The sequence below is a fragment of the Myotis daubentonii genome, chromosome 9 (assembly GCF_963259705.1).
Source record: "Myotis daubentonii chromosome 9, mMyoDau2.1, whole genome shotgun sequence".
In the NCBI taxonomy this organism is placed as follows: Eukaryota; Metazoa; Chordata; class Mammalia; order Chiroptera; family Vespertilionidae; genus Myotis; species Myotis daubentonii.
In genome coordinates this window covers 12,011,661-12,021,653 of record NC_081848.1, presented here as the reverse complement: position 1 = coordinate 12,021,653, position 9,993 = coordinate 12,011,661, and the positions used below count along the sequence as shown (strand labels likewise).

The 9,993-nt window shown below is 39.0% G+C and overlaps 1 pseudogene; it reads right to left on the bottom strand.

Moving 5' to 3' along the window:
- Positions 1–4,241: 4,241 nt before the first annotated feature.
- Positions 4,242–9,659, bottom strand: LOC132241719 (large ribosomal subunit protein bL9m-like; annotated as a pseudogene).
- Positions 9,660–9,993: the final 334 nt, after the last annotated feature.

Sequence of the window (9,993 nt, the reverse complement as noted above, 5' to 3'; positions counted from 1 at the left end):
AGAAGTCCTTTAGTTCCAAGTCTTTGCTTTCTTACATTATTTTATAGTTGCTTACTCAGGATGAAATAATGCTTCCATGTTGTGGGAAACGTATTCCTGTGAGTCCTGGGAGTGTTGCTTTAATGACTAGGGTGATTATTGCAAACAAATAGCTGCAGAGAAGGTAAGTGTATATTCTTTTGAATATGTAAGTGATCAATAGAGAAATTATTCATTTTTTGCTGCAGTGTTATGCATAGTGCTATGTCCCAAAATAGACTATGCAAAACATCAATGACTCAGATTTGTCCTGAGTTTATAACCTTTTTTTGGTTGGTCAAACGCTTTTATTTTATTTTACTTTTATTACTTGTTTTTTGTTAATCCTCACCCAAGGATATTTTTTCCATTGATTTTATTTTAGAGAGAGTGGAAGGGAGGGTGAGAGAAGAGAGAGAAATGTCAATGTGAGAGGGACACATTAATAGGCTGTTTCTAGCAAGCACCCCTGTGGAGTAAGACTCCCTCCACGTTCTCTGTGGAGTAGGGTTCGGTATCTGAAAGAGGAGCAGCACAACAAATGAGAGAAAAAGACACGAGATAATTTTTCAATATTGGGGGACCAGGCGGGCAAGTCCCGAAGGACTTCCCCCGATGCTCTGGCTGCTCCAACCTTTTATTTGGTCTGGGGTAGCCCTAGGGTAAGGAGGTTTCAATGACACACAGATTAGGTCATAACATCACCCTTAGGCAATTTACATGATTAAAGGTAGGGAGGTTGCTTCAGCTATCATTATCTAGATTGACTGGGTAGTACTTAGATTAACTGGGTGGTACACAGCCCTGACCTTTGCTAGGGCTTTCAAATGTTACTAGCTTTTGGGGGTCTCTGTCTATACTCAGCTAGTGAAGACAGTAAATGGTTTTCGGCACACCCCTACTGGGGCCGGGGATTGAGCCTGCAACCAAGGTATGTGCCCTTGCCTGGATTCAAACCAGGAAACTTTTAGTACAAGTGACGATGCTCTATCCCTGAGCCAAACTGGCTAGGGTTGCAGTTTTAAAAGATGCAAGTGCATTTTTATATTTACATAAATTCTGTGGTTTTGTGTCTTGCATAGCATTTCAATTTGTGTTTTGAGCCTTCACCAGAACTGATGTGCCATGAAATTGTGAAATAAGCACTATTTGATTTGAGATTGTTTAAATGAATGTTTTATAATGTCTTTTGTTAAAAAGCCATATAAATAAGAAATTTGTTACTTTAATGTTTTTATATTTTTATCAATTAATAAACATTATATCTGATTCTTTCTTCTTTTTAAATGTATTTTTTATTGATTTGAGAGATGAAGGGAGAGGGAGAGAGAGATAGAAACGTCAATGATGAAGAGAATCTTTGATCAGCTGCCTCGTGTATGCCCCACAGTGTGGATGAAACCACAACCCAGGCATGTGCCCTGACCGAAAACTGAACCTTGACCTCCTGGTTCAGAGGTCAATGCTCAACCACTGAGCCATGCTGGCTGGGTTCTTTCTTTTTTTTTGTTTTTTTTTAATAAACGTTCCTACAGTAATCTTTTTAGGTCCTGAGAAAGCCTTTTGGTGCAGAATTAGTCATTATATTTAAGTATGATAGTTAGCTTACCTAATTTATTGTCAGATTTGCCTCTTATTTGTTTAGTAGTTTTGTAAACAAGACATACAAGTAAATAATACTTTAAAATATTAACACATAATTTCAAAAACACACATAGATGTATATGTAATCTAATTATAGAATGTCTTTGTCCTAAAATTATTCTAATAATTAATTTTCCTTTTTGTATGTGTTCCACCTCATAAAATTGTCCCAAGATTCCAAGAAAGGAAGTCACGCACACAAGAGTAGTGAGGAAAAGAGGCGGTGGAAGTGAATTCTGACAAAATTTCTCTGCTAAAGTGTTCTCTGACCCACAGTGGTATGACCTCCAATTCTCTAAATTATAATGCAAGATAAGACTTTTGTGACAAATTTGTAGTCATCACCCAACTTGTCCCTCAAATTCTGGGAACGCAGAAGTTATAAAAAATGAAAGGAGACATTTAATCTGCTTCTACTGTTCCCCCCCCCTCCCCCCAGAAACTCCCAAGTTTGGACATCTAGCAATTGTTAATGCAATGAAAAGCATCCAGAAAATCAACCTCTTTACTGCTTAGTGCTCTAAATTTGCCCATTGCCTCTGTTTGTTCAAGAACAATTACTTGCTTTTTTAAAACGGGCTAACTTACTTCTATGGTTTGGTTTTCAAAATCTCAGCGTTTTCACTCTTAATAAAAGATCAATAATTCTTATATTTAGGAAAGAGAGGATGCATGTTTTTAAATATTTCCCCTGAAAATGTTAAAGTGGGCATGTAGGTAGGGTAAAGCATTTCAGCTTAGGTCACCAGTTATATAAATTCACATTCAAAGGTGCTCTTCTCAGGAAAGTGTGTCACTTATGAAAGAAACTGTTGCTGTTTGAAATGAAGTAAATGCTGTTATTCGTGGGTGGATTCTCTTTTGGTCGCTCATGACTAGGCCACTGTGCTGCCCCTTTACAGCTGGCCTCACTTTTAACCACTTTGATGGGAAGTTCCTGGCAGTTCTATTTCTTTATTTCAAAGTTCACTGTTTTCGATTGCTACACTTACATTAACCTCAGCGTTGCAGGAAAAGAACCATTAGAAGAAATTTTTATCCCAAAATGAACAGAGGTCACCACGGTACTGAAATTTTCGAGGTCACTATACATATCTGAGTTCCAAATTTAACTTTAGAAAAATAGAAATGGGAAATACCCTATCTCAGCTTCCAGTTCACCACCTCCCACAGTCTGCACTATTTCTTTCTTCACTTTGCATTAAAAGAGTTTATTTTAATCATGAACACAACTTATTTTTGATACTGTTTAACATCCATTAATTACCTTAATGGTAGATATTAAGATAATTCCTAAGGAAAAAAATAGAACACTGCATCTTTTCTGGGCAGAGGAAAGCAATAGCCCTCTATTGTATCATATTTTGATTGAGATATCATAACAGTGGCATGCCTTAATCGTTAACTTTCAAGATTTTCTTCCTATCAATTAAAATTGTATCATAAGAAAATAATTTCACCAAAGTCAACATTTAAAAATTTTTACATCCTCCAACAAAATAATTTTGATTTTAAATTATTATTATAAAATATACTTGACATTATTTTATTTTAGATACATTCTTATTATGCAGTATGGACTGATTTAAAGACTGTTTAAGCTGCTGGCCACCTTTTTATAGCACAGAAATCTGCATTATGATGTCACTTTTGTGAACCCAGGTAATTTGGCGGTTAAGGGAACTGGGGTGTCTTGCTGGTGTTTTCGGCCAGCTTCCCCTTCCCATCTTCCTCCTCTGCTGCTTGTGCTCCCGTAAGTAATAACCTAAACCCAGACAATCACAGCAACAAACAGCTTTATTTTTTCCTCCAGCCTATGAGCTCTGGATGAAAGGAAACTTGCTTTCTCTAGGGCACAGAGTTTCTACAAATTTAACACAGCATAAAATAGAGAGCCTGTTACTCCTAGATGTTATAAACCATACTATACATCTACCCCGGTATTCAGAGTCTATCTTCAAATCAGCCCATGGCAGAAACAAACAGCATGCTCTCTCTGATGAGATACACAATGCAATCAAGCACAGTCTTCCCGCAGCAAGCTCAGCTCTAGAACCTTCAGGGGTTGACTTAAGTGAGCCCCTTGCTCTCCTGGGGAGAAGTCTGGAATGCAGCAAGTATAACAAGTTGGGGAATCCTTCAATGTGTGTAAAGTTACAGGTGTATGAGAAGAATAAGACCTAAAGACCTAAAGACCTGCTGTGCAATGTAGTGCCTATGTTTGACAATATAATGTTGGGCAATTAAAAACTAAAGAGGCTATTTTTTTTTTTTAAGAACACAAACTCTTTATTTATCTTTGAGACAAAATGCTCAATTTGGATGATGAGGACATGGCAAGCACTAGAGACAAGGGCTAGCTCTTCCATTTATTCCAAAGAATTCCAGCGGAGGAAGAGGAAATAGGACCTAGGCTGTTTTGGATCTATTAACATTCATCTTAGCATATCTACGACTTGGCAGTTCTTGAGCAGGACTGCCCCCATAAGGCCAGATGTAATAACAGTTGAAGATGGAGATGACAAATACGGAGAATTCAACATGTATATGCAGTTTAGTGCGATGTCCCCATACAGTCTCTAAAATTCCATGTTTGGTCGAGCTGGCTGTCTTTGCTCACTGTGCCTCGGATTCTGCTCCCCACTTCTGAGGGAGAGCAGGTTCAGACCGTCTGGAGCTGGTGGGGCCATTTCCTGGGCTTGCTGGACCAGCCAGTACTCTATCTCTTGGTCTGGAGCCTCACAGTTCACTGCAGACACAGCTAACCTGACAGTGTCAAGCCATTTCCCCTCTCCTCACACCAACACTCGCCCATCCTGTGATGGGCTCTTCACTGCCTGTGGGGGATACCACACCACCAAGACTTTTTAGAAAATGTTAGAAAGTGGCCGGCAACTATTTCAGGGTTTAGCTCCCATTTGACATTGTTCTCCATACCCACCTCCAGGTGACAGCTTTTCAGAAATTTCCCTGTCGCCTCACCGGCCTTAGTCTGAATCTTTTCTAATTTTCCTTCTTGTCTTAGCAATTTCTCCTCTTCAAACAAATCTTGTTTTGGGGGGATGCCTTTACAGCCAGTCCTTGAGGAAGGAATGGATTAGGCCCATAGATTTCTTCACTAAAACCAGGTCACGCGGACTGCAAGCGCCTCCACCGACTGTGTGAGGGTGAGCTCCAGGTCGTCCTTGGGGCCAGTGCTTCATGTCCTTGCCCAGTTTGTAGACGCGGGGTTCTCCCGGCCAGCGGCTCCTCCCACTGTGCTCCTTCCACCCACGGTACCTTCCACCCACGGCTCCTTCCACCCGCGGCTCCTTCCACCCGTGGCTCCTTCCACCCGTGGCTCCTTCCACCCGTGGCTGCAGGATGACCTCTGTGGTGTGAGAGGCTGAAGCCGTACCCCTGGCAGAGGTGCCCCCTTCCAGTTGGGGCCTGAGCAGGGTCCCTACTCGTCCTCCCAGCAGCTGAGCCAGGCCTGGGGCTGCTACCTAGGCTAATTCTTATATTAAGTGTCCTTATCACCAAAAAAAGAGGCCAGGGACACAAGAAGTCTTTTGAAGATGATAGGCATGTTCAGTGCCTTGATTGTGGTGACGGTACTAAAGGTGTATGCACACACCCCAACTCATCAAAATGTATACTTAAATATGTGCAATTTTTGTATAGTAATTATACAATGACAATCATATATGAGTATCAAATTCACATGTTGTACACCTTAAATTCACACACTCTTATATGTCAAATATATTTCTTTAACAAAAAATACATATTAGAAAAATAGTAATAAACTATCCTATATAATAAAAGCCTAATATGCAAATTGTCCCCTCCGACAGTTGTTCCACTGGAAGACCAGGAGTTCAACTGCTTGCTAGGGGGCAGTGCGACACTGGCAGCAGGCGGCAGTGGAGGCACTGCCGGCCCTTATGGGCTCCAACGAGAACGGAACCTTGGTGGGATGGTGGAGTAGGTGAGTGGGCGGCACCAGGCCAAGGCTGGTGCAAGCGGGTCCGATTGCCCCACTGATCGCCCTGCAGACGGCAACCAGCGGGGGTGGTGGGGGATGGGGCCACCAGCCGGCTCCCAGGCACTGAGGGAGCTGGGTGGTGCCCCAGCCCGATTGACTGCCCTGAAGGTGGGATGGTGGAGTAGGTGAGTGGGTGGGCCAGGCCAAGGTGGGGTGTCAGGTGGGGCTGCAAGGCTGTGGGCCGCAAGCTGGGGCTGCGTGGGTGGGGGTGCAAGCTGGGACCCGATCTCCACAGGCCACCCTGAGGGACCCCACCCATGCACAAATTTGTGCACTGGGCCTCTAGTACCTAAATAAAGCTGGGGGGGGGGGAGATTGGCAAGCAATGAAGTAGCTAGAACAGTTTTCCAAAGCATATTCTACAAAAATCCCAATTATGGAGCTCATTAATAAATTTTGGAGAAAGGTTTCATGTTTACATAAATTTGAGGAAATTGTGTTAAAATTCTATTACTTGTTTTTAGTTTTTCCTGCCCCTTTTACATTTCATATTTGTTTTTTTCAGCTGTATTGAAATATAATTCAATTACTATTAGTAATATATTCGCAGAATTGTCTATCTATCGTCTAATTGCGTATGACAGTTCATTCCCCTCAAAGAAGCCTGTGTCCTTTAGCAATCACTCCATATCCACAACCACCCAAATCTAAACAGCCACTAATAAATTTTTTTGTCTTTATTGACTATTTCAAACATTTTGTATAATTGGACTCACTCAGCATAATGTTTTCAAGGTTCATTCATGTATGAAGTATACATAATTTCATTTTAATTTTGTATTGTCATTTCTTTGTATAGCTGAATAATATTTCATTTTATGGTTATATTGCATTTTGTTTATTTATTCATCAGTTACCTATAGTGAGCATTTGGGTTCTTTCTACTTTTTGGCTATTGTGAATAATGATGTTGAACATTCATGTGTGAATTTTATATGTCAGGAAATATCTTTAGTTTTTACTTTAATTTTGAATACTATTTTCACTGAGCAAAGAAGGCTAAATTTGCAAGGTTTTTTGTTGTTGCTTTCAGTTCTGTAAAGACATTTTTAAATTGTCTTCTGGATTCCATCATTTCACTGAGAAGTAAATTTTATACTTACTGTTTCTCTTTTGAAGGTAGCATGTCCTTTTGCTCTAATATCTTTAAGATTGTTCTCGTTGCTTTTGGTTTTCATAAAATTGGCTATGATGTTTAGGTCTGGTTTTCTTTGTATTTATTGTATTTTGGATTTGTAGAAGTTCAACAACAAGAATACTGCTTCAGCCTAACTGGTTTGGCTCAGTGGATAGAGCGTCGGCCTGCACACTGAAGGGTCCTCCCAGGTACGATTCCGGTCAAGGGCATGTACCTTGGTTGTGGGCACATCCCCAGTGGGGGGCGTGTAGGAGGCAGCTGATTGATGTTTCTCTCTCATCGATGTTTCTGACTCTCTATCCCTCTCCCTTCCTCTCTGTAAAAAATTAGTAAAAAAATATTTAAAAAAAAAGAATACTGCTTCAACTCCATTGCCCTTCCTTAGCTACTGGGATTCTAATTATAAATATGTCAGACCTTCTCATTTCATCCATATTTTTTACATTCTCTTTTGAATTCTCTATATTTCCACTTCTAGCCTTCAATCTAGATATTTTCTATTGTTTTATTTTCCAACTTATTAATTCTTTCATCTTCTGTGCCCTGTGTTTTCTTAAACTCAACTACAGATGCATTACTTTTATTTATTCATATTATAGATAATAAAATTTTGGTTGCATTTAAGCAAGTCTATACTGATAATTCAAACCATTTATAAAGAGAAAAAGGTGTTCTCTAAAATACAATGATCTCTAGCGCAAAGACTGGTTAGAAATAAGTTAGGAAGAGGTTGGAAAGAGGCTTGTCGAATATACTTTTAGATTAAGAATCTATAAACTGAGAAGAAAAATAAACTCTAAATAAACCTTGAATATTTAAATATTAATGAATGAATTGGTTAGAATGCTTCTTTAAGAGAGGAGAAATGTCCCATGAGAAGGTGTGGTAATGAAGAAGTACAAGGAAGTTTGGGCAGAAAAAGTTAGTAGTTTTGTCTGAAAAATGAGTATATATGGATCTATCACAAAGCTATTTTCTACTAAGAACAAGTTTAGGTCAAAAACACTTTGCTAATTTATTAAACATATGTTTGTGTTTTTCTGTGAGCTGCTACCAGGCTATAGGCTTTAATAGAAACAATAATACTTTTCATCTCTATATCCTTTCCTGCGGGCAATAGGGGTTTGTTTATAGGAGGTTTTAAGAAGGAAAGAAATAACCTGATATCAATATTTAGGAAATATAATTTTGCGAGTAATCAGAAGGACAGAAAGCATACAGACTGGAGGCAAAAGTCCAGCTAGGAGGTTTCTGTAGTCAAAGTATTTTATGTGGTAGGAACAGAGAGGAAGAATGAGACTCCATAGAAGAAGAACTGACACAACTCAGTCAACTGACTGTGGAAAACCAAGAAAAGAGGGAAGGAACTTCCAGTCTGTACGAATGGAAGAATACTGATTTTATTTGTAGAAACTGACAAGAAGCACTTTGTACCATGTGATACCACAGTGCTCTGATTTTTCCACCTTCATACTCTGTATTACAATTCATAATCAGTTCTGCACTCTCTAAGGTTTAACATCCACCCCAACATGGCACTTGCACAGATTTCTCTATCTCTGATGGATGGCCCTGTACTCTCATACTATCTACAGCCAATGACACAATTTTCAGTAATTACGATCTGGTGGCATTTTGTTTGTTATTGTGCTAAACGAATGGTTTACGTATTTTTCCAAATAGACTATAGGTTTCTGAATGCTAGGAAAGTGTTGTCTAAATTCTGAGTGCTAAATTTAATCTTTGATATACTCTATTGGGCTAAAATGAATCTTAATCAAGATTCATTAATCGCCGAAACCGGTTTGGCTCAGTGGATAGAGCGTCGGCCTGCGGACTGAAGGGTCCCAGGTTCGATTCCGGTCAAGGGCATGTACCTGGGTTGCGGGCACATCCCCACTGGGAGATGTGCAGGAGGCGGCTGATCTATGTTTCTCTCTCATCGATGTTTCTGACTCTCTATCTCTCTCCCTTCCTCTCTGTGAAAAATCAATAAAATATATTTAAAAAAAAAAGATTCATTAATCAATGAATATAAATAAATAAATAAATAAATAAATAAATAAATAAATAAATAATGCTGCCATCACCATACCATGATACAGGTATTCCTAGAGTTCCTTTAAAAAAATGTATTGCTCTTTAGAGATAGAAGGAGGGAGAGAGAAATGTCAGTATGAGAACAGAACAGCTGCCCCCTGCATACCACCTACCAGGGATGGAGTCTGCAACCCGGGCATGCGCCCTGACCAAGCATTGAATCTTTCAGTGCACTGAAGACACCCAGCCAACTGAGCCACACCGGCCAGAGCTATGATTTCTTAACTGTTAAGAAACTAAAATGACATAAACACTTAGAAATGTTAGCTTTACTGAATTTTCCAAGTGTGCTTTAAATTCCTAATTATAGCTAATGTTCACTTCCATCATTCAATTTTTCTGCTTCAGCTAACTTAAATTTATTCTCTAGAGTGCTTGCAATTTGAGTAGCCTTTTCACTGAAATATAAAGGTCAAAGAAAAGGGAACATATGTAATACTTTCAAAAATAAAGATTTTTAAAAATACGTATAATAAAAGTCCATCTGAAATTGGGTTAAATAATGTGGAAGTTTTTATGTGACATTTGCTGATGTCACACTTAATAAGATAATAGCCAAATTAAACAAGAAGTGCTGTCTCTTTCGTTAGGAGTGAGGACTCCTTTTAGAGGCATCTTGTCAGAGATGTCCTTATGTCTTATTGAACAAAATCACATACCCAGCCCTAAATCAATTACTTCAAAGTGCAGTGGGATCGCCATGATTGTCTTAGAATCATCGTGATCTACCATCTATTGTTTCAAATGGCATCCTTTCTCCCTTATGCATGTAGGGCACGGGGTGGATAGTGAATAAATCTCGGTGATTTTAGAAAGCAGAAGGGAAAACATAGATTTGTGGTAGCTAACCAACAGGGGAAACTCTTGAAGTTCTACACTGCTAATTGATCACAAGCAACAATTTTTTTTTTGTTAAAAGTATTAACTAATTTTTGTGCAAAAAATTAGATTTGTTATTTCTGTATAGCATATGTAGTAAGATTTTATATAATAAAGTTAAGAAACAATATAAATCATTAAACTTTCCTTAAGAATATCACAGACATCACAAAGATCAATTCTCACA